The sequence below is a fragment of the Ammodytes marinus genome (assembly GCF_949987685.1).
Source record: "Ammodytes marinus genome assembly, chromosome: 3".
NCBI classification, from domain to species: domain Eukaryota; kingdom Metazoa; phylum Chordata; class Actinopteri; order Uranoscopiformes; family Ammodytidae; genus Ammodytes; species Ammodytes marinus.
The window spans coordinates 25,592,195-25,617,238 of record NC_137232.1 but is presented as its reverse complement, the minus strand read 5'-3'; positions in this window follow the sequence as shown (position 1 = coordinate 25,617,238).

The following is a 25,044-nucleotide window of genomic DNA, read 5'->3' as shown; positions in this document are numbered from 1 at the left end:
ATGGATACACACAACTTTACAGATCTTTGGGGGAGCTGAGAACGGTGAAATGTACAGACCGAAACATCTTATCCAATATCCAGCTGTCTTGTCTTTTTGCAGACACATTAATATTCGATATGCACATAATTGGTGGTTTCTGTCCCACACAACAAATAGCCACAGAGAAAATGAAAGAAAGAAAAGGAGATCAGACATTGTGAGCACCGGACTCCTGCAGGTCTTGCCAGTCCCAGTTTGGGATTTTGTCTTGGTCTTTTTTTTAAACGCTGTGAAAAGATGCATGGTAGAGATGACTTTAGAACACTTCAAGCAAAATGATAAAAAGTAAGAAACTGTGGTCTAAATATGGTTGTGGTTGTATTTCCCTGTGCTATTTCATTTAAAATTACTCACATTTAACCTTTACAGTCAAGGAGCCCTCATATAAATTGTATGTGGGCATTTGCTGTTCATCAGTGGGCAATTAAAACAAATCTGAATAATAATTACGCCTTATAGCAATGGGATATAAATGTTACAGTGACACAATGTTACGTTTATTTACATTTTTTATATTCCCAATTGTCCTCTTTAGTGTATTTGATTGACTCCTGTCTGCAAACCATACCTCATTTGTGGTGTAATAAACATTCAAACAGAGGAGAGTTAAATAAAAGTGGAAGGTGCTACAAAGCTAATAAGCTACAAGAGCATCTTTCATTTCAGAATCTCAAACTTTGTATTCTCTCAAAGGTCAGCGGATCACCATTGATGAATTGCACCGATGTACTCTGCCCCCATGAGTCAATCCACAAATGTGTCCACAGCAATGTGATGTTAGTGTGACCAGGAGCCTATTGCATAAAACTAGGATAAGGGATTAACCTAGGATTTTTCGGTTATCCTGGCTTGCGTTAGCCATGATCCGGTTGCATAAAAGCAGAGGGACATAAGTTACCCTGGAGATTTATCTGGTCGGGACCAGGCTAAACGTAAAGGATAAACTTATTCTGTTGCCTGACTGCTCACTGAGCTACTGAGCTGTCACTCCGATCTGAAGGTGTTTAACAGTTATTCCATGATCTTCTGTGTAATGCTTAAGTTTCAATAACCTGTTTTAAAGTACCATATAAAAGACTGCATTGTCAATAGTTATTATTTTATTTTTTAACCTGAACCATTTATAATTAACTTAATTATAATTACATTAAAATGAAATTATATAAATTATAATAATTTATGTGATAGTCTGTTCATATTGCGGGCTGTATTTATACAATTGATTATCGATGGTAGATGACGTTGCAAATGTGGGTCAAATAAATTCACTTTGTACTTATAACTATATCGAGGTGCATCTAAAACAAAATTAAATATCAATAAAAGTTTCCTTTTTTCTGTAATTTAATTCAAAAAGTGAAACTTAAATATGTTCTAGATTCATTACACATTAAGTGAAATTAATCTAGAATAAACGTACTTTTCAGAAGGTCGACATTTCTGATTGGTTGTATGCAATATTCTAATATTTTGAGATACTGGATTTTTTATTCCATGATCAATCAATCATCCAAAAAGAAGGCCTGACATATTTCACTTTGTGTAATGAAAGTTTAACTTTTTGAATGGACTTTCCATGATATTCTATTTTTTAAATGCACCTGCAGACTGCTCACTGTCAACTATTTTATCATAAAACAATGCAGGGACATCAAGATTAGTTGGCAGAGATGACATCCCCTGTATAAAATTAACTGCCCCCTGATTTACGGTTTAAACTAGCAAGGCATGGGAAAATGGGCCGTCTTTTACAGTTTTACATCAGTAAATCTGTGTTCGATCTTTGGGTCTACTTCTGAAAGCTGTGGGCTGGCACTTAACAGAATTACTTATACCTGGCTTGACAAAGCAGCCCCTTTACATCCTGGATTGGCGTTTATGCAACTGACTAATCCAAAGTGCCCAGGCTAGACTTTGTCAAGGCTGGCTTTATCAATCATCCTGGATATCTTAATACCACTTTTATGCAATAGGCCCCAGGCCTTTATACTTAAGGAGTATTTTGATAGGAAGCTTCCCGGTGTAGTGGTAAGTGAATGTACCAGTGGCTCAGTCCTTGTTGCAGCGGACCCAGGTTTGAGTCCAGCCTAGGTTGTTGTCTGCATGTCATCCCCCCCTCTAACCCATTTCAACTCTGTCTCTCTAACTGTGAAATAAAGCATGGACAATGCCAAAATTATATCTTTAAAGAAAAGGAGTATTTTGATTAGTGTTTAATGATTGACAACTAATTTGCTCTTCAAACTGACTTAAAGTTAGCAGGAATCATTCTCTGTGAAGGAAGGAACTACAAACATTTGACTTATTGGCATTTGGTTATCCAAGGTTGTTTTTAAATGTATCACTTCCTTACTATCAAAGCTCCCTTGCTTAGTTCCTTATCTTTAAAGGCAGTGCATGTATAAAATGATACAAGTGTAATTTGTCCCACCTCAACAACTGCAATACAGCCAAGAGATGTCATCCAAACGTGGTAAGTAATCAGCCAAAATAAGTGAAGGTGACTTGTGTGGTCATGCAGTTGTAAACAAAGTTTAGGCACTGTTTGTCCAGGAAATTAAGGTTTTTTTGAATTCCTCCACTGTGCCTACATTGTGTAAATGTGCCCACATGTAAGTGGAAACCTTTTAAACGTTTGTTTGCCTCTCTGCGTCTGACTGCTCAGTCTCCCAAATGTACAATTAAGTGTGATTATGTTTTCATACAGTCACTGTAGTGGCATAATCTCCCTTGTTTTTTTTGGAAGTAATTTAGGTAATGGTTCTGACACTATCATTTAAATCAGTCACAACATACATCAGTACAATGCAGGTAAAAAAAGTCCCTTCAAAATGTACCCATTTGTAATTTTTTTGCGAAAGAATGCAGCCAGAATAGACAGCCACAAAAATATATGCAAAAATAGGTTGCCGTTATCTTTCGAGACGAGAACACTACTTTTTGAAGATAGGGAGACTTCATGTTCAGAAAGTAAACCAGTGTTTGATACTTTATTTAGGAGCAAGATGCAGACCCATTGTCTTCAGTGTACTGTACACTATTGCCCCTTTGTGACTTATATAACATTAGACACATGGTTGCTTAATGCCTTTCTCTGCTGAGATAAGTCAAACAATGTAGAGTGTTCTGACCTAAATCATGGCACATTTTTCAATCACTCTGAATTCAATGTGATGATATGATTGCAGGCTGTATAGTTCTACCCTGATGTGAGCAATCCACTGCCAGACAGCAGCCACAGCTTGGTTGATTAAGTTACGGCATGTCGGCATCATCACCTTGACTGTATGGTGGTCGAGTCTCATTTTCACCAAACTGAATGTCAGTTATTGACTGCTAGGCTAGCAGTGCATTGTTTTCCTCACTGGTTACTGCCTTCAATACATTTTAATTGTGCATTGCTCTAATACTGTACATCTTGATTAACATGTTGGGGTGTGCAAGAATGCTGCAGCATCAGAGGGATAACATGGAGCTCAGGAGACACACTGATCGGACACCTCAGTTCATTTATCATAATAATTTGCACTGGAATACTTTTACCAGTTCACCAGTCTGGTGCGCAGGACAGAGGGTTTTTGTATTTGTTTTTCTGGGACCCCGTGCCATGCCGAAAGATTTAATTAAGGCCCCCACACTGAAGCGCCCATAATTGCACAGTGCTTTGTCGATGCACAGCACATCCCTCAAACAAGAGGCTGAAGAAGACTGAGGTTTACTTATGCATACTGATGCAGCAGAGTGTTTGCAACATAGCATCCAGCCACAGGTGGCATGACTGAGCACACAGTAATCTTTGGGTGAAGTAGAAATGATCTTCACTTGGCTAGTACTGAGTTTAATGGATTCCCATCTCTCTCTTACTCTCAATTTTTTTTCTCTTTACACATGCCTGACATTAATGCAAACTGTCCTCTTAGAATCGGGTATGATGATATAATACCACCACTGCATCATGGCCATTCCATTCGCACCTCTCCACTCTTCCTCTCCATCACAGGACTCTTCCATTTCACACAGTAACCTTTTGGAAGTATATTTATGGCTATATTAGCAACTTGATCTCAACTTTACACCTCTCTCGGCGTGGCTCACTGTCTGTCTCCCTCCATTTCCTTTCCTGTCAGTATAGTATAGAGCTGATATGTCGTTCTCACTCTCTCTCTCCCTCCCTTCCGGTCTCTTCAGTGTTTTATAGCTATTGTAACAGCCACCTGACCTTTCTTCTAGGCGATTACTTTATAATGAGACCACAACTCCCTCCATCTCTCTCTCTCTCTCCTACCTGCCCACCACCTTCTGGGCCCCTCTCCTCGGCATACATGTATCATCTCTCTTTATCTACAGTACATTACTTTTATACCTTCTGTCGTAGGAGTGAGCACAGTGGAGGGTGGCATACAATGGAGGTTTGAGAAAGAAGAGTAGGAAAGCAAGATTGTAATGTACTTGTATCGGTTGACCATAAGAGGATTCAGGATCCAACTTAACCATGGCGGGTTGCCAATTAGCTCTCTGCCCCTCTTGGAAGTAGGATGTATGCTTGAGTGTCACTGAAATAAAAACATCTAACCTAATTGAAAAATGTAATCATACAACCTACAGAGCCTATCAAAGGCTGAAGCCTATAAGTAATACAGCTGCCATTCATTGCCATACTGTCAGGGGTATGTACAATTTAGAATCACTTGTTAAATGCCGAAAATAATTAAGGACATGACAGTCTTCTCCGATACGACACTGGATCCATGGCAACAGACTTGGGAACAGTAGCTATCAAGGAAATGCGCACACACAGTAAACTAGGCTGTCATATCAAATTAACATGTCATTATTCACTTCTGTTGTGTGTACATGCTACACAAAACAGGTTGTTCAACCATCTTCCCCCATAATTGGTTTGATGATGATAAATACTTGGTCCGCTACCACGGCATCCACCCCTCCGTCACATAATAACTGAGATTAACAGAGCCTTTGATACTGAGATGGTCTCGCTTTGTGTCCTCCTCGGTCACGAAGCAGCATACTTTAGCTCATAGGTTCAACTTCATTGAACTATACCATTATATATACAATGAACACAGCAGCTAAAAAAAGAAAGAAACAGTCCCTAGATTCAACGTGAAAAAAAAAAAAAAAATTAAAACATGATTTGAATTGTAAACTGGCAATTTGAACCGTTGTGTGCCCTAATTCATTCTGCTGAAATTTGAGAACCCATAAGGACCCATGGTGACACCTATGTAACACACACTTTGAATGTCCTACAATCTTCCTTAAACAGCTTTTTAATTGACTTTTACTCATTAAATCCCTAAGTGACTCATACAGAAGCGTATGATTCTCTTGACAAAAAATGTTTGCCCCGTTTTTTTCTGAATTGCCGAGGTGATTAGATAAGAGTTATGAGATAATATCCCCGTTAATTATTTTCCGTTCCATAAGCCCATTGTTCATTCATCAATATTTCTCACTCTAGTGGAAGGAGTGGTTACGTGGAGAAGAACTTCTGGAAACAGCAAGTGGAAATTTACAGGCAGGCTCAAACACAATCAGCAGGCTTGCAATGTGTCAAAATCATTGAAAGATAAAGTTTTGCTAACATATACCAACCCCCCAAGAAGAAGAAATCAGAAGATAGCAATCAAGAACGTATAGGATACGTCTCCACAGGGAGGGACAGACACAGGAAAGAGAGAGAAGAGACAAGATAAACAAAGTGAGAGAGTGGAGGAATACTGAGGCACAAAGAGAAACCGAATCAGACCGACAAATACCTGGCAGAGAAAAAAACCTGTCTGAGAACGTGTTGATATGTGTGAGATTATTGATCATAATCTGCTCTAAGGCCCCAAGTATGTGAGGAAAAGGGGAGGTTTGGGACACAGGTGCGGACCCATGGGTGTCTTAAAGTTATCCTCGGAGGGATAACCACTAAATCGCTATTGAGAAGATGGGGAAGGGGAGAAAACAAAAAATACACAGAACTGTAAAGGGCCACAAAGGCTTCCTTTAAGAAAACACACAAAAACAACCAACTTAACCACCGCTGCCAAGCAGCTGAAAACACAGAAAGAACTCAACAGTTTTCTTTGGAACACTAAACCCATAACACTTGGGCCCTGTTCTCACGGTGAAAATGTGACAGTTTTCCCGTTTTTGGTTTAAAAAAACCCCCGTTCAGACACAATTTATCTGACATCTTCACTCGTACACGTTTTCAGAGGAAACGGGACGAAATCGCTGTAGTAAGCATGCCATGCCAGCAGTTGGCGGTACAAGGTAGTAGTAGATTAGCCTGGCGCTACCAGACCATCGTACTTAATTTCATTTGTACAGAAGGTCTGGAAGTGCTGTAATTGGCAAACGTTCACTCACTTGGAGGCGGGTGTCTGTTGAAGTTTAAAACTATTGGATCTGCGCAGTGCCACTCTGGATTATCCAACCAATCGCATAACGTTTGGTCGTGAGCCGGCTGTTGACGGTGCGTTCAGGGAACTCGGAAATTTCCGACTTCACTACATATTGTAGTCTATGGATCTACCGGTACCTGGCAACGGTAACTTGCTAGAGCCTAACGTTTAGTTATTTGGATGAGAAAGGTTGTAGGCGTCCATACTTTCCCGAGCAGATGCACTGAAACACAGACAGGTCGGAACTCGGAACTAACAAGTCGGAAGTTTCCGAGTTCCGAGCGTAAGGGAACGCAGCAGTCAACTGAAACTGGAGCGTGACTTCGACCCTCATTGTTCTCAGCCACTTCCTCTGTTCGCTGATTGGATACTCAGAAATCTGTTCGGAAAAATCTCACTAATACGCCCCACCACCAGACTGACTACTGAAGGGAAAATGAAATTTGGGCGGAAGTAGGTAGGCGGGCGGAGCCAGGCTAGTAGTAGATAGCTTTTCCGGTACAATTTGATGCATAAAACCTTACTGTAACTGAAAATAAATGCCACTAACGTTCATAAAGCGGTTGGTGTAAGCTTGGGGTTACAAGTATTGTAAATGACAAGCTTTCTGTCCTCTTATTTCACCGCATTGAACTTGTGAAAATAGAAGACATGCTGGTAGTGAAGGGGCTTTGTGAGCGGCTATCTTTCCTGTTAGGTGTACTTCAAAATAAAAGTCAACTCACGTTTGTCCAGTGAAATGCTGTTAATGTTTAGCCAGTGACATGCTTTTACTGTGAAGCCGTAGCCTTAATACTCCTTTTGTTGAACAGTAACTTAACCGCTGCGAACTATGGATAGTGTTTTTTAATGTAGAGAGAGCCGTGTCCCTGGCATATAGAAGCTACACACGTTTATTTTGCTAGAAAAACCGGCAGAGCACAAATCTTTCCCCAGACAAAGTGGCGCGGCGGTTGCATGGTATCAATAACTTACTAATAGACTAAATTGGCGAGTGTTATATTTGAGCCCTGCACGACACTCTCCGCTGATCACAGTGATGGTGCCGCGGAGACACCGTGCATGTTATGTTGTCTTCTAACTTTATAACTCGCGTGTGGGTATTTTGACAGCAAATGTTATAGACTATGCATACATGAAGTGGAGCCGTGACGTCAGCGTTATCAGGGGAAATGGTTTCGGTGTTTACAAGAAACAAAAACCGTTGTGTTTTCCAAAAAATCCTCCCTGGGAGTAGATCTCAAAAACTTGCGGTTTCATGCCTGCGTTTGCTGTTTTCATGTACATGATATAGTGCAACCGCGGGAATTTTTCCACGTTTGCACCGTTTCGTGTTGCCGTGAGAACAGGGCCTTAGAGAGAACCTCTCACAATCTCAGAGGGTGAGACAATGAGCAGCACAGAGCACTGGGGTCTCAGGGCATATATAAACTCCTCACACCTGGGATCAATCAGCCAATCAGTGCCACACACACCTGATTACAGTGAGTTAATCAGTAACCATTCTCACGGAGCTGAAAGATTCCATGTCCTCACAGGGCTAAAAGATTCAGTGTCCTCACAGTATGCTGTTCTCGGTTTCAGATTGTGTTAACTAAAGGTTGATTTTAACTGTATGTTAAAAAAAGTGCAGCATTTCTTTTTTATTTCCATCTAGACCCATTTGGGCAATGCTTTCAAACGGCTTGTGAATCTTATGAAACTGTTTCTCTTACTCCCTCATGCCTTATAATTACACATTGTCTTTCATGTGGAAATAAAAGTATAATTTGTATCAGGCTGTTACCAAAATACATCAAATAACAGCTGCCCCGCCAAAGCAAACCACCACTCACTTGTTATGTGTATTTATTTTAAGATTCAATTTCCCCTGAGATGATTAATAAGTATGTCATCTTCTACTTATCGTGAGGGAGACCAGACTAAAATATGTTTCGCTAATGTCTAAGAACATTGAAAAGTGGCCTTTTATAATCAGTTTTTTACAGTGTTATGAATTATTTTCAAATTACAGCATTATCAACTATTTTCAAATTATTATTTATCAATTGTTCTATCAATCATTAGTTTGAAGTGAAGGAAAATGCTTGTATGTGGTCAAAGGAAATTCTATCGCGGCATGCAATTGATTTGTCTGCTGTAACACTAACATATTGCACCCTATTGGAATACCACTAAAATGTGTCTTCATATAGCTTTCAGCCGAGTGGTATTGGCAACGGATGGTAACAATGATGTAGCTACAAGAACATCTGATAGGGCAGCAGATTCATGCATACAACTGCAGGCCTTTTACTGTAAAACTTCCAGCAGTAAAATGGATTAATCAATGCTGCTGACAAAATAAAGAATAAGAGCTTCTTCAATTTATTTTTTTATGAAGGATCTAAATTGGAAATTTAGCCCATTGCCTTCAGACAAATAATTAAATTGGGTTCCACGTATAAAGAAAGGAAGGACACAGACACATGGGGGAACAGATCATTGTCTGTAGGACATTCTAAGCACCGATCAAGCTATATATGAACCATCTTAAAAAAATATGTTAATGACACGTCCATCAAGGTGTTCCAGTCCTGCCATACTATATTCCTGCTATACCTCTACCAATTTACCAGATGCAGTGGCAAACATGACATTGCCAAACATAGAACGTAAAGGGCAATTTCCATCACGATAGTATATGGAACACAATAACATCATACACCCCTGGTATGGTGTCAGATTAACACCACTCATAAATCATTTCCATTACAAGCACACATAATGACCGTGTATTTAACCACTAAACAGATTACAGTGAGTTATTATCTTAATTGACAGGTGCTCTTAATACAGTAAAATGACATGGGATCGGCAGAGGAGAAAGAGGCAACAGAGGGGCCAAAAGTTGAAAATGGAAATGAGAGGGAAGCATATTTGAGACCGGATGAGGGAGGCAATTGAAGACAGGATGGACTAGTAAAGGAAGCTATACTCACAGTGAGAGTGGTAGGCCTATTCAGCGGCCATTGGTTGGGAAAACAAAATGATAGAAGGCGCTCTTCAATGGATTTTTAGCAGTGTTATGATGTCATCTTTGTTTATATCTTTAACACCATGGGACCCGGGGTGTTACATTTTGACTTTCTGATGCTCAGTTTAAATGGATACCGTGCCTTGCGTGTCTACGGCAATGCCTGGTGTTTCCTCAATATGGTTTTTATATACAAATTTCCATCTTAGATGCCAAAGAGGTAGACAAACCTGAGAGAAAAGATGACAGAGAGAATGGGAGTTAATCAGGTGAAGAGATCTAAAGAGGAGCCGAGTTGCACTGTAATAGATATAATGAAGCACTAAGCATCTGCCCTATCACGATTTCAGAAGGCAGTTCACCATTCAATTCCAACATAAATACTTCGTAAAGGCTGGCTGTGTGAGCGCTCTCACACATTCAGTTTCTTAAATGTCCGTGAAATTAGCAGAGCTTTGAACATTGGAATGCCCCTGGGGGAACAACATCACTAGCATTAAAACAACTATGGTGGATGGTATTTTAAGTCTACTTATATGTATGATTACAACATTTTGGGCAGATGCGAAAAATGTGTGAAAAATGTCCAGCACGGATTGGAACCAGGAAATGTCTGTGGAAGTAATTAATCTAAAATATGGGTCCAATGATGAAAAGAAAATACGGTATTAGGGTGGGTGTGGTGGGGAAAGACAGAGATAAAGTGTGTGCTCAGCTGCTAGCTGGAGGATGTAATGAGGGATAGTAAAGAGATAGATTCGAAAATATTCTATAAACTGGATTGGCAACAGAGTGGGAAGAGGGAGAAAGAGCTGGGCTGTTAAAAGAAGAGAGATACAGAAAAATTAAGAAGAAACATGTCAAGATGTGCTCTGGGAGCAATGATCAGCTCATGTTGAATTCTGCCTTTGTATGGCATGACACGACTGCCACTGTACACTGCACAATAATCACACACACACACACACACACACACACACACACACACACACACACACTCGGGAGAGAATTGTCTGCCCATTGGAGACCTTGAGGACCACAAACCAACAGAAAATGCCTCCTAGATGTCTCCTAGCAACAGAGAGGTAATTGTACAAGATGATAAGAGGAAGGGTCAATGCAATACAAGGACGGACGCAGGAGAGAAGCATACAACTGAATATACTCTCTGTGCAATAAATCACTTGGAATGTGGTTATCTAGTTTTGCAGCCAATAAGTCAACCTACAGGGCAGTAGGTTCAGTAAAATAGTTAAAGCCTATTAAAGAGTCAATTAGCCAGGCAGCTAATTAGCAGGCCAATCAGTGAGTCCGGAAGACTATGTGATGTGATGCTGACTTTCATTACAATCATCATTAAGGCACTAATCAAATTGCATTTCCATTTGTATTCAATTTAAACTTATTTGTCTTGCGGACAACACATTATGCGAGCAGAATAATAATGCAATTAACTATAGATGTGCAGATAAACATTGATATGCAGGGATAGAATCATTTGAAGCCCCATTAAACAAATATGTAATTCAAGGAGAGGAATATTTAAAAAAAAACACCAATTCACTTCTTTGTCAGTACTGCTACACGGCAGATTATTAATGCTGATTTCAGTATATGCACAATTAAAATAAGGGCACAAAATCGAAACCGTTATAATCTACTAATGTTTAATGGTAATGAAATACAATCATCAAAAAGTAAGAACATAAGATAAGCCTTCCTTTTCATGGAGGCTTTCCCCCAAAGCCAGAATACTGTCAATACAGATTTTGTTTGCAGTTCGTCTCCACTTTAGAATGCCTTATGTTGTTCAACGACAACTTCCAAAGTGTGGGCCATTGTTTCTGTCTCTTGCAGTAGGCTGGGTCAAGGGATGTAAGGACCGGACTGGAGTGCGCCAACCAACATCGAAGGGCAGCAACAGTGTTTGTGTTTCAATCAATTTTCCATTTTCCTCCTGTGATTTGATTTATCATTGTCAGCCGATATCAGTTATGTGAAAGAGGAGCTGTCAGACAGGGCTACAGATAGTTTAATAACAGACATTTCCTCACCACATCCTGCTCCCTTCCATCACCCTTTTTGCCTTGAGTGTGATTTGCCTTCCTCACAGGCATATTAGTCAGGGAGCTGTCGAAAGGACAAACTTAATGGTGACATGGAGAAAGACTTCTGCAAAGGGGAATCACCAACCGCAACACGCAAGAAGTTAAATGAGCAAAGGGACCCCAAGGCCACCTGCCCTGCCCTGGTTTTTGACCCCGGTTCAAAAAGGTGGGTCTTAATGGCTGTGGTGAGATACATTTTTAGTAGAACTTTTGAAACTGTTTTTATAAAATGGAAAAGCTACAGTGTAAGGAAGGGGGGGTCAAAGGACTTTGCATTTCCCCCGAGAAAATATTACACTGGATTATTTGTATTGCTTGTGTTGTATTTGAGCAAAACATTTCTAAAAATGAAGTTGCTAGACCAAAACTTTGATTTGAAAGAAACCTTATTCTAATTCTTATTATGAGGGGCTTTAACTGTGCACTCTCCCTCAAGCCTCTAGAGATATTTTCCTCTCCTGCTCTGCTCTGGACTGTTACAGTCACCACTATCGTAGGTTGTTTGTTTCATTCCCACTGAGTGAATACCGGGTATTATCTTGTGTCTGTGCCTATGTGTGTACTGTGGTCCTCCATTTCGCCGTAGTGCAGTGATTGTGTGTGTGTGTGTGTGTGTGTGTGTGTGTGTGTGTGTGTGTGTGTGTGTGTGTGTGTGTGTGTGTGTGTGTGTGTGTGTGTGTGTGTGTGTGTGTGTGTGTGTGTGTGTGTGTGTGTGTGTGTGTGTGTGTGTGTGTGTGTGTGTGTGTGTGTGTGTGTGTGTGTGTGTGTGTGTGTGTGTGTGTGTGTGTGTGTGTGTGGCTACTGGATGGACCCTGTTGGGTATGGCACAATCATAGCCTGCCAGTAGTTGCCACTGGGGAAGCTTCTACAATCAAATTAGCAATGATGTAACTTTGTCAATCAATTAGTCAGTCAATGACAATGTTTTGTGTTTATAAGGGCTGCGGTCCATCTTATAATTGCAAAAGAATGGTACAAGAGACAAGAGTTATCATTGCAAATGATACACAATGATAATCTCATTCTTTATTTCACAAAGCTGTTAAAACTTGCTGAATATAGCATAACCAAATAGCCAAATGTTGATGCTGTGGAGGGTTTTATGTCTCACCTAATTCACTGTTTAGCTGCTCTTACAGTTGCACTCCAGTAACATGATAACATTTGGGAAACAGTCAAATAACAGATTTAATCACCACAATATTGGAAACCCTTCTCAGTAACTTGCTTGATAACATCAATTCAGTAAAATGATCTGCAACCACAACGCTTTTTAAATACGGCTATGGTTAAGGCCAGGAGAACTTAAACTAGTTTAGTACAGTAATTGCTTATTAATGTGCATGACACAGTTGCTTTGAAAAGTTTCTCTGGTTGAAATATTCTAAGAAATGCACAGAACAGAAGCATGTACAACAATTCCACAATGGAAAATCCTGACTGCTCAAGCAGGTACAGGTATACAAGGAACAAGTATACTCAAACCTAAGCATTCATTCATTATTAAATGCAAGTCATTATAAGGGCGCCAGCTGCAGTGGAAAAAAATAATTTTTTGAAGAGAGACTAACACAATCTGCAACAGATGGGTCAATGCCCTACATGACATGGCGCTGTAGGCAGTGAGGGCAAGGTCTAGGGTTAATGGGGAAAGGGCATTAATAGCATAACTCTGCCTCTAGGGTGTCTGTTGCTGCCTAGGCTAAAGTGGTAACATTTTGGTCAGTCTGTCCATAGCCAAAAGATGATAACATGCATTGGGGAGAGAAAAAAAACACATATTTGATTTCCATGTGAAAGGATTCTGCATCCAATTCGGAAAGAGGTCAGCGATGACATGCTGTGTGTGTCCCTGGCTGTGATGGCTCGTGGAGCGGGATTAAAATGCAGCATGGTGTTGCTTTTATCTACTGCACCTGCTAGCATAAAATACAGACCAACTCACAATAGCTCTGGAGTCAATAAATGACAGAATAGAATAGTGCATTTAGAAGCGAGTGGACTAAACTGTAATATGTAAGGCTCATGTTATGTTATTGAAGGGAAAATGTTTCTGTTTTTTTCATAAAGAGCTTGTCCCTGTCATTCAGATGCGAGCCCCTCCAGTTACCCCAGTGTCTCCAGCACATTCACATTGTCTCTACACACAGACTAACAAGGAAATAACAATGTTGACTACAACTTAAAGTGGTGTTTCATGAGCACCAGAGGTAACTCAGCCCATCAATCCTCTGAATTAGTTTATCACTGTGGAAGGCTCCTGTAAGCGCATCCCTTCGTTACTCCTCCCTCGACAATTCTGTACAAGTGCAGCTGTGTTTTAAGTCATTAACAGTGACATGTTGTGAAAAGTAGGTTGCAAACAAGGTTTCGCTTTGTCTTTAGCTGGCATAGCACCTCTCGAACAAAATTCTTGATGTGTTTTGACTGTTGTTGTTTGTGTAGCCTGCCGGGGTATTGACCTTCATAAATAGCAAACCCAGTGGTAAGGGCTAATGAGTTAATGTAAAATAAATTAAATGTTTCATTGACGACTCTTCACATTGTTATTCCACCGTGAATATTATATTGAGTGAACATTCACCTTTAACATCAATCTTTGATTATCATTCATTATTCTGCTCAGACCAGGCCTCGACCAATAAAGCAATGCAATTTCATTTTCTCACAAATTAATAATAGATTCAATTCAATAATGCCTTTGAAATATAGCAATTTTGATCGCAAGTTACAGGCCGTCACAGTGTACTGGGGTTGGTTAAGAGCAGTGTTATTATCGTCAGGGTGGCCGGACAGCCTGCTTGTTATAGGGACCATCAGAGTGTGACACAAAATTACTGTAGTAATTCTAATAATTTTATGAGAGAATTCTCCTTAATCATTTCATACATGGGCCCATATTGTTGGGTCATTAGGCCAGGGAAAATATGTATGATATACATTATATCATACATATATCACAATATGTATGTATTTTAATCCCTTTAGTCTCATATCATATTGTGTCCCCCCCCCCGGTTTCCTGTCCGCTGTGTATTATGATCTTGCAGCAAAGGGATAGTGTTTCTACATCGGGTTGTGGAAGTGCTGTTTCCCTTGTAATTCAATCCGGGTTTTGATTGTGTTCCTCGTCCCTCACACTAACTCGGTCTGATGCAATATTTTCATCAACTAATGGCCCCACCCCCTTCAACTGGCCTGCTTCTGTTGTTATTACTCACACAAGCTCATGTTTAGGAATGAGCGTTACATTAAGCTGACCTGGCAAAAAGTTACTAAGGAAAGACAAGCAAATAGAAAAACACATTTGTCAATTTGGGCACAGACATGTATCATATAGAAAATAAATGAATTGTTCATTTAAGTCTTATTGTCTTCACAACACTTCACCAAGTGTCACTGAGGTTGGAAATTGCATGATTCAGGTTGGAGACACTGGCCTTCTCATCATTAGTGTGTTCAACAGTGAGTGAGTTAAGAGTTGCATACAGTATGTATTGCTAAAGCATTGAGTGAAGACGTTTAATTCATTTGATTGTCTCTATCATATCTATTTATGTATCAGCATGTTTAATTGCTCGACCAACATTGAGTCTAGACCACCATCAGTGGAAAATAACTTCAATTTTCACATGTAAAAAACATAAGGTTTGAAACGTTTTCAAATACATTTAGCTTTTATTTATATTTCTTTCACAGCATTTCTTTATAAAAGCCTCGGGCCTCAGCAACCTCACTGACCCCTTGGATCGATACACTCACCCAGCTGGGTCCATAGACACAATGATACTGACACAGAATACACAGAACAAGACAGAAGTGAAAATTGATGGGACACCAAGAAGTTGAATCTAAACCATGTTAAAACAACACTCCCATTTAAAGAAAGCAAATAACATCCAGGTAGCTACTCAAAATGTGCGAATACATGGACATAATGCACACAGGCACAGTCGCTGCATCAACCATCTTTGTGTTTGGTGGTTTGTGTTTTTTTGTGAGTGTGAAGGGACAGAAAAAAAGAGGTCAAAGAAGAGTGAGATAATGTGTATGTGTGTGTGTGTGCGTGCTTGCGTGTGTGGGTGTGTGCTTGCGTATGTGTGTATTGTACGTCTTTGCTCACTGCACCATGGCAGTAAAACTTTATGTAACAGTTCAAAAACAACAAAGCAGATATGAAATGGATGGACACACGCACACCCACACACACATGATGCCCTTGTGCCTGCACGGAGAGGGACCTCATACAAAATGCAATTACACACACGCACCCTTGGCCTGCCTTGTCATATCGACCAGATGCTTTCTCAGGCCGTGGTCATGACACATCAAGCCTCATTAGGGAAGACACTGCACATGACACTGACAGAAACAACACAAATGAGATAATGATATAAGGAACATCAAGTGCTATAATCCGAGATGCAAAAGGTAATTAACTTGATTAAGCCAGAGGTGCACTGATGGATCATGACAAGTCTATCTTCTTTTTTAACTTTTCGAATAGTTTTAGATTGGTTTCAAATACTTTTTAACCACATTTTGTATTCATGAAAAGGGTTCACCCATGTTATCAGTAAACAGAGTCCTGTCATGTTGAGGGCTACTTAGGATGTGCTTCATGTGATTGTGCTGATTCTAGTGATTGTTGGTGTCCATTCATAAGAATTGAAGGGTCTTTGCTATATTGCCTGTCACTCAGTGCGTTTCCATGGCACAACTAGATTAGATTATCACATATATCGAACTAGACACTCGAACGGACCGTGTCACTTGTCTGAGTTTACATGGCCTTTCAGATATCGGATAAATGTCCAATGCATGGCTGTCTCCACTATGCTAGGTGGCGCTGTAGCCCTTTCAACCATGCTTTCAACAAGTGTTGAAAGAGCCACGTCCGGTTCTCTTCCGTCAATAACCCATGTAGCCATGGGTGTAGCCTATCACGCGCAGGCACACAAGCACAGAACGAGAAGTCCGATAAACGATGTCCGATCCCTGTATACATGCAGAGAGAATGCCGACAACGAACGACTTATCTAGGTGTTCTTATCCGACATCTCTAGTCCGTTATTGTGCCGATTTGTGTGCGAATTAGATCGGATAAAGGTGTTTACATGCAGTTTAAAAGTCCTGTTGAAGTCTTATTCGTTTAGTTACCCGATTATGAGTCTGCATGTAAACGCACTGACTGAAAGGCACTTTGGGTTGCAATACAAGTCCATAGGGCATCTAATGCCCCCTATTGCAGTATGCACACCTTAAAGCAGCTCCGAGTAACATTTAAATATATTTTAAACAGCCTCATGTTTCCTCTGATAATCATAAATTACCTTTAACAGCAAACGAGACCATCAGTGCAAAGAAAGAAGTTTTTATATAGTTTTTATTACTGCATGTGGTCTGGTCGCACACCCAGTCCGATTTTCGGTTCGCGTGTGCAGGCAACCACAACATATTTTTGGTCACATATTCGTATTGGTCGCAGATTTCAGTGTGGCGCAACAACGCGATTTGAGAAACCTATCCCTCCAGGTGAGGGAAGGGGAGCGGGAGCTTAGTTTGAGACAGTTATTTGTCATCATAATGACTGATAACACGGCTGAACCATAAAAGAAAAAAAAGAAAATGCAATGAAGAAAAGCTAAAAGGGTGAGTGGTAGACGAGCGGGAGGGCGTTGCCAAGCAACGTATACACAATTTCACGGGAGCGAACTGCAGTGTTTACTTCTAAATGAATGGGCAATAGCCTACTAAAACAAAGTTTACTTTGCCTCACCATCATCAGATGAGTGGACCATTATTCATCTGAAATAGTCATTATTTACAACAACATAAACACATTACCTCATCGTGATCCATACTAACTGCCGTCTCTCGTTCATTCGCTTTCTGTGAGGACACGGAGTCTTTCAGCTCCGTGAGAGTAGTTAGGTGACACTGCATCAACTCATTGCAATCAGGTGTGTGTAGCACTGACTGGCATTAGTTGATGCAGTGTCACTAACCACTCTCACGGAGCCGAAAAGAGTCCGGTGCCCTCACACTTTCAACACACGGACATGCACTATAGTGCTTCCTGATTATTTGAATCTCGGACGCCCGGCACGAGCTAGAAAACAGCTTCACGACAGCTGGCGTTGTAAAAATACTACCGATTTTGTCCAAAGGGGCCGCCAAGGGACCAAGTTACTCGTAGTGGCTTTAACTTAAAAGTTAATTTAAAATTAACATCCCTTAATATATATAAAATGTAATAACTTTTTATTATCAACAATTTCCTTAATTTCCCATTATTATAATTTAAAAAATCAAAAGCCAATTTCAACATAAGACACTAGACCCGTTCGAAAAGTGATAGGAAATGCTTATCAAGCCCATTAATATCATGAAGGTGTTTCCAAGATTGGGCAATGTTTCACATCAACACATTAACCACAAAAATGCATTAACCTATTGTGGCATCTCTTGAGGGTGTTTTAGATGCCTCATACAGAATACACTGTGAACATGTATTTATATTGAAATAAGGACAGAGGGTGTGTTGTTTCATGCCTGGTGCTCAGGCGGTCTTCACCACAGGACACATTTCCAGTTTCACTGACTGTTGCCTTGATTCATTTTATATAACCCAGTTTAGTCATCTACTCTGGGGGAAGTGCTGTAGTGATGCACCTTAAAGCTTCCATCTGTTTTGAGACTCTGGCAACCAGCTTTTAGTTTTCAGTTGCTTAGCAATGACTCTGCTGCAACTGTAGAATAGGTCCTTTCAGGACTTTGTTTTACTGCATCTTTTTTTAAGTTAAATTAAAATCATTTCAGTTTATTAAAACTTCAATCTTGACTAGAATGATTGCGTGTACCAGGCCTTAAATAGGTTTAATAATGCTGTGAAAATGGCCTATTTAACATGGGAGTCAATGAGAAAGTGGCTCCCTGTTTTGATACCTGCCCTTAATGGACTGCTCTGTGAACTGCATTTGTTGTCACATTCGCATTGGATGCTGGTAGAACTCACTGTGGTTGGGGCTTGGTAAATACTCTAAATTCGAATTTCTGTTTCTTATTCTAATGTTTATACTCTCATTATAATATTATTTATTTATTGCACACTGGCCTCTTTAGCGTAGCCCCTAGACTAACAATCCCTGCACATATTTATTTACTTACTACTTTTGATTCTTACATTTTCTACAAAAAGTTTGAATAGTTTAGACTCTTCGAGTCTGGGGCAGGGAGGTCGCCTCTGGAGTGCAGGGTCGGAGGTTCGATCCCCCGCCTACCCGCTACATGTCGAAGTGTTCCTGTGCAAGACATTGAACCCCGGATTGCTCCCGATAGTTAGCTTGCACCCTGTGTGGTAGCTGCTGCTATCGGTGTATGAATGTGTGTGTGATTGGGTGAATGTGTACAAAGCAATGTAAAGCGCTTTGAGTCTTTGAAAAACCAGGGAAAAGCGCTAAACTGTATAAGTGGAGTCCATTTACCATATCTCTCTCCTTTTCTCACTCTCCCCTTTTCTGAAACCCTCCACCTCTCCACCGAATTCTCCCCGTTTCTGACGTCAAAAACTGGAAAGCCAGAAGCTTCCACTGTGCAGTCCACCCCCCTTTCTTATTGGTCCACGGCCCCGAGATCCTCTCAAAAAATATTCCTTCACCCACATGTTATTTGCTTGTTGCTAAGCGACAAGATGCCTGTAGTACGGCAAAACGTGATGAATCCACTAATTTATCTTAACCACAGCAGCCTCGTTTTTAATAACACAACGGATAGGAAGCTACTTGTGCTTTTTTCAAACAGTGAAACTGAAATAAATGTTTTTATTGGTATTTTTGCCTGACTGGTGTATAGCTATTAGCTTTGGGACAAGCATTCAGCTTTTGCTCATAAAAACATATTTCTATTCCCCACACCAGTCTGGAAATGCCTCGTTTTTAATAGGACAAAGGATTGGAAGGTATACTGAAGAAGTCTGACTTTGAAGATAATTTTTTCACTGATTTTAGTGGTATTGTTAGCTCCCGAGCTAGCTTCGCAGTAGCCACCATCTTTTGCAGCATTTTTTATGTGAACATACCGTTTCCATAAGCGTGTGGCTGTCATGTGCATGAACATAGTCTTTCATGTAGACAAGGATAGGTCATGTCAAACTGTTCAAAGTGCGTTACTAGCACTAGACTTGGTTCTTCTCATAGGTTAGGCTAAACCTAACTGTGCTAACAGGCTATACGTCATCATTGTTTACAAACAGACAGAGGACGAGGCGTATCTGGCTTCGCTTCCGGACAGGGGGCGGGGGGGAGCTCAAAGATTGTATATTTACGGGCGGAGCTGCAGCTCTTTTTAAAAAATAGGCCATTGTGAGATTAGCTGAACATCAGCATAGTACAATAAATTATCTGAAAGTTTTTTTCAGCAAACAATTGAAGAAAAACGTGTTAGGGACCACTAAGACCATATAATATGGTGTATAATACAACCGAAAAGTGTATAATGGGAGCTTTAAGGCATTGTTTTGCTTGTATTAGATAGTTTGATAGCTTCTCTTCTGCACTTCAACGAGGGCAGTCGCATACTCTGTTCCCTCCCGAAACCCTTATCTTTCCTGCTCTGCTCTCTCCTGTCTTGTGCTGTCTCTGTCTAACCTCCGAGTGTCTCTCTGCATATTCCTCCGAAAAACCTAAATTATGGATCTGATCAGCTGGGGTCTTTCTGCAATTGACCAAATTTTCTCGACGAAAAGGGGGCAAAGGAGAAGCCTCCTGTCCGGATGGAACCTTTACTGTTGGATACACCTGGGACGGGTGGAGTGGCTGGAACCAGATGTGTCTAGCAATACTCTCCATTGAGGACGCCGAAGACATCTACATCATTGGGCTCATGGTATCAGGTTTCCTGCTGTTTGGAGTTGGCGGATTCCTGATTTACCGCAACGGTAATAAGGCGTTGGCAGCACATCAGGCCATTGAGAAGCTGCCCGTCTTTGAGGGTTTGTGCCGGGCCGTTAATGCACAGACTCAAGTGATAAGCGAGGTGAATCGCAAGCTGGAAGTGATTCCTGGACTTATTCGAAAAGTGGATTCGATCATGGCTGCCATTAACCGGCCGTAGGCACTTGGAAAAGGCCACTGGATTTCGGATTATTAGACGGAAACCAGTGACTGTAAGACAGGCTTCATTCCAGCGCCTAGTCTCAACCAAAACAAAATCACAATCTCTCGATTCGGCTCCCTACACCGTCCTTGGCGCGGTGCTATCTCTTCTCTCTCCGGGATGTTTACGTGGAGAGACGCTCTACCCCCACCCTCCCATCACCTACTTCTCCTGTGAACTCTATCTGTGACCGGGCCCCGAGGCCGTCTCCACGGCTGTCTCATAACACCTGGCGCCTGTAGACTCCCACTACGTCTGGACAGAGATAGCTTCATGGAACACACACACACACACATGTAAACACATAGCACACAGTAACCCTGACTAATCAAGCCCTCTTGAATCCGTCCCCCTCTCCCTCCCTCGTTGCGGACCGGAAGCTGCGGGCGGGGCGCCTGCCGGCTGCGTACGCCCCCTGGTGCCTGGGCTGTGACACCTACCTTCCCATAAAGCCCTAACCCGTTCCTTTAATGTGCATTGTCTACGAGTCTTATTGTCTGTGGTGTTTATCATGTTGCTTATTTGTGCTAAGGTGGTTTTTCACTGATCACGCACTGCGCTCCCATAAGGAACGTAGTTCGAGATTTGCATTTTTTTTGACCTATCTTTCCTGTTGTTCTCCTTTTCCTCCTATGAAAGAGGGGCGCGGCACTGCTGCGACCCTGCAGTTACACTATCTCCTGTCCACCCATGTTATTGTCACTGTCTTGTATGTTTCTTGGAGAGGTGTGTACTGAAAAGGCAAATTTCATTGTGCTGTAACGGTGCATATGACAATAAAGCTATCTATCTATCTATCTATCTATCTATCTTGGAGAGACAGAGATGAAATGGGGTAGTGAAATGGGAATGACCTGCAGAGAACGACCCTGTATGGATTCAAACCCTGGTCTGCTGTAAGGAGGACTGAGCCTCTATGGGATGGGGGGGGGGGGGGGCGCTATAGCCATTACACCACAAACGCCCCCCCCTTCCTCTTCCTCTATCCATAATGTATTTTCATTGTGTTCCTTCTGTGGACCAAGAAGATGCTGTCTCCTTATATCCCTCTCCCACTTATTCTTTCTTAAACACATGTCCTTTTCCACCCCCACCCCCACCCCCACCCTCCTCCATCTGTCCATCGCTCTGCCGTGATATGATCTGATGTGTCAGCTGAGTTGATCATTCCCTCCAGCTGCTGTCTGCCAAACGCAACTCTCTTTCGCTCATGTGTCACTGTGACTCTTCCTCCCTTCCCCTCCACCTCTCCTTGTCACTCTCACCCCTTTCTACTCTATCATGTCTTCTCCTCCTCCCCTCCTTCCCCCCCCCCCATTCCTCTACTCCCACCCCTCTGTTTTATTTCCCCCTGAGACCTGAGGCCTGTCAGAAAGATTCAGGCACTTGTCCACAAGCGGTGTGATGCCGTACTGTCCACATACTATATGTGTGTGTGCAGGGGTGAGGGACAGTGTCTTCTGTGTGTATCCTCAGACGTAAACCAGGTGTGACCCGCGGCTCCGGCCTTTCTCTTTGTGTTAGGATATGATAAAAGGTTTACAAGGCATTAGGCATGTTTCAATCCAAGTGAAGAGGAACAGGCGGAGGAACGTAAACAAGATTCAAGTGCTGGACAGATTGGTGCAAGGGAGAGAGGGATGAAGACAGAGGGACAGGAAAGGCTGGAGAGGAGAAGATTGTTTGGATGTAAACAGATTTAGATCTCCATGCACAGATGGGAGAGGAACATAGAGTGAGAGGAAAGACGTTAGTTGGAGAGGGATGGATGGAAGAATATTACCAGATTTAGATTCTCTATGGGTTTGGGAGGACAGATGTTTAATACACCTTGACCTCAGGACGAACTGGAACCGATAGAGGAAATGTAACTAATGCTGGGCTTACACTACATGACTTTTCACGCGATTTGACAGTCGCAGACAATCTTCCAATGTCGGACTGAAATCACGGGAGTCGTGTTGGAGTTGTGGCGCGCACACGTAATCTCAGTCGTTTGGTGTATGGTGGTCTTCTGACCCAATTTCAGCCAGTCTTCTTCCCGTCTTGACGTTCCGACATTATCAAACAGGTTTGATATTATCGCTAGTCTTAGGGGGTTGGCTTGAGCGAAATGACGTAAACACTGCCACACTCTCGCATGCACCAAGCACGACACAGGAGGAGCGGCATTAGTCGCGACCTGTGTCCGCCTGGTGAGGCACTTATTTCGGATACTTTTTCATAGAAGCCTCGGTGGAGAAACAGGCTGACAGCCGCGCAACCTGAACACTCTACCGTCAAATACAGGGTTAGGAGTTAAAGTTATTGGGGGATGAGATCAGCAAATAAAGCTGGTCAAATAACTAAAGGAAGTCCCCCGCTCGGAATATTGAATTAACTTGTTTTTAATTAAATAATCACAATCACGTTTGCGGAAATAATATTAATCTCAAAAGGAATCTAGTTGTAGTCTTGCAATATGAGACCCTCTGTCTCATATTGCAAGAAATCTCACTCTGTGACTGAAAACTAATGACTAGTTGTCTTCAGGTTGATTGTCTTTAGATGTAAGAGGGTTTCAGTCTTCAGTCTTTTCAAAGTCTTTTAAAAGTCCTCTAGTGTAAGCCCAGCATTAGGATGGATGGCAAGGTTTTTGGGGTTTTTTGTTTGTAGGTTGTGATGGTGCATGTGTTTGTTCGTGTGTGTTGTGGGAAAAAAACTGCAATACATATATTGTGAAAAAAAGGATGGATGGCAGGGACCTATAATCGGAATATTTCTTGAAATACATGTTACTAGTTGACATGTTCAAAGTTTTGCTTGTTCAAAAATGAATCACATTTTGGAGAAGATATTATTTTGATCCGTCAGCAGCATAGCCCAACAGTGATGTCAGTGAGTCATAATACTGATGGTGTGTTGAATGCGTAGACCAGACGTTGGCATCAGCGTCAGTAGCTGGGAGCAGCAGGTCCAGTTAATTGGGTTAATGAAGAGCTGATTGGTGATAAGCTACAATTTTTAGTAGATAACGAGGAAGTTTAGGATGTTTATCCCATGAGGGGTTATAGGTAATGATGAAAGATGATGGTTGGTCAGAACTTGCTTGAATGTATGCCAGCAGTTGCCGGTGTGGTTTACACATGTAATTATTGTATTGGACTGTATTGGAGTTGTTCATTGTTGGGCTAAAAGATGATTCTGATTGAAGACGTTAAATGACCATGATCTATGGATGTTATCAGATGTGTTGCAGCTATGTCCTCATTTAGACATGTTGTAGGAAATATAATTTCTGCCTGGAATGTGTGGGAGAAAAAAAATATGTGAACAGTAAAGAGACAGGCATGATATAGGAGTAGTCAACACAATGACATTTTAGGAAACAAGTTTACATTGTTTGGGAAGAATAAAGTATAGTTTTCAGTGACTGTTTTGACAATACACTTTATATGAACATTCTGTGACATGGACAAGACATCGATTCCCAAGATTTCCTCACTATGTTGCCAACAAACAAATTGGCTACATTTACATTTATCTCAAAAAGTATTGAACTCTTCCCAGGCTGCATTGATAAGACGCATTCCAAGCAATTATACAACAGCAGGAGGTGACAGCCAAGACCGAGTGCTAGGAGAAGCTGACGTGACATAGTGCTACTACTCAATACTTGGAGCCTGACACTCACGTTGCCAAGGTTAAGGCTCGAAGGCCCTGCTGACAGAATATTCCACTCTCAGGTGAAACAAAGTGTGTAAGTGATTACGATTGCCGCCTGTGTTCCTTAATTGGCTTAAAGGGGACATATTATGCAAAAACTCGGGTTTAAATGTGTATTTCCGAGGTCTACTAGAAAAGGTTTTAATGGTCTATTGTACAAAAAGCCCATTAGTTTTCTACCAATGCCCATTTCTTCATTGCCTTTTCAGGCCTCTCCCTAAAAAATTTGGTTTTGACATCTACCCCCCTCCTATCTACATGGGCGTGCATGCACCGCCCTGCTCATTTACTCTATACCTACCTATATGGGCATGGCACACGCCCAGCTGTCAGTTTTGTTTACTTTTGGCCAATGCAGCATGGAGATCGATGTTACCATGTTTACCTTCATTTCTACAGCAAATATCAGCACACTTATCACTTCTAAACCAAAAGCTTTACAACTGAACCTGGTCAGGCAGGAGTCTGAGCTGAAAACTGTGAAAATTGCATCAAGATTTCTGGTTTCCCTGACATTATCCTCAGGTAAATACAGTTTAAATATGTCACAGTCAGTAACAGAATATGAGCTAAGTATTTATGAATAAACTCTCTAAACTTG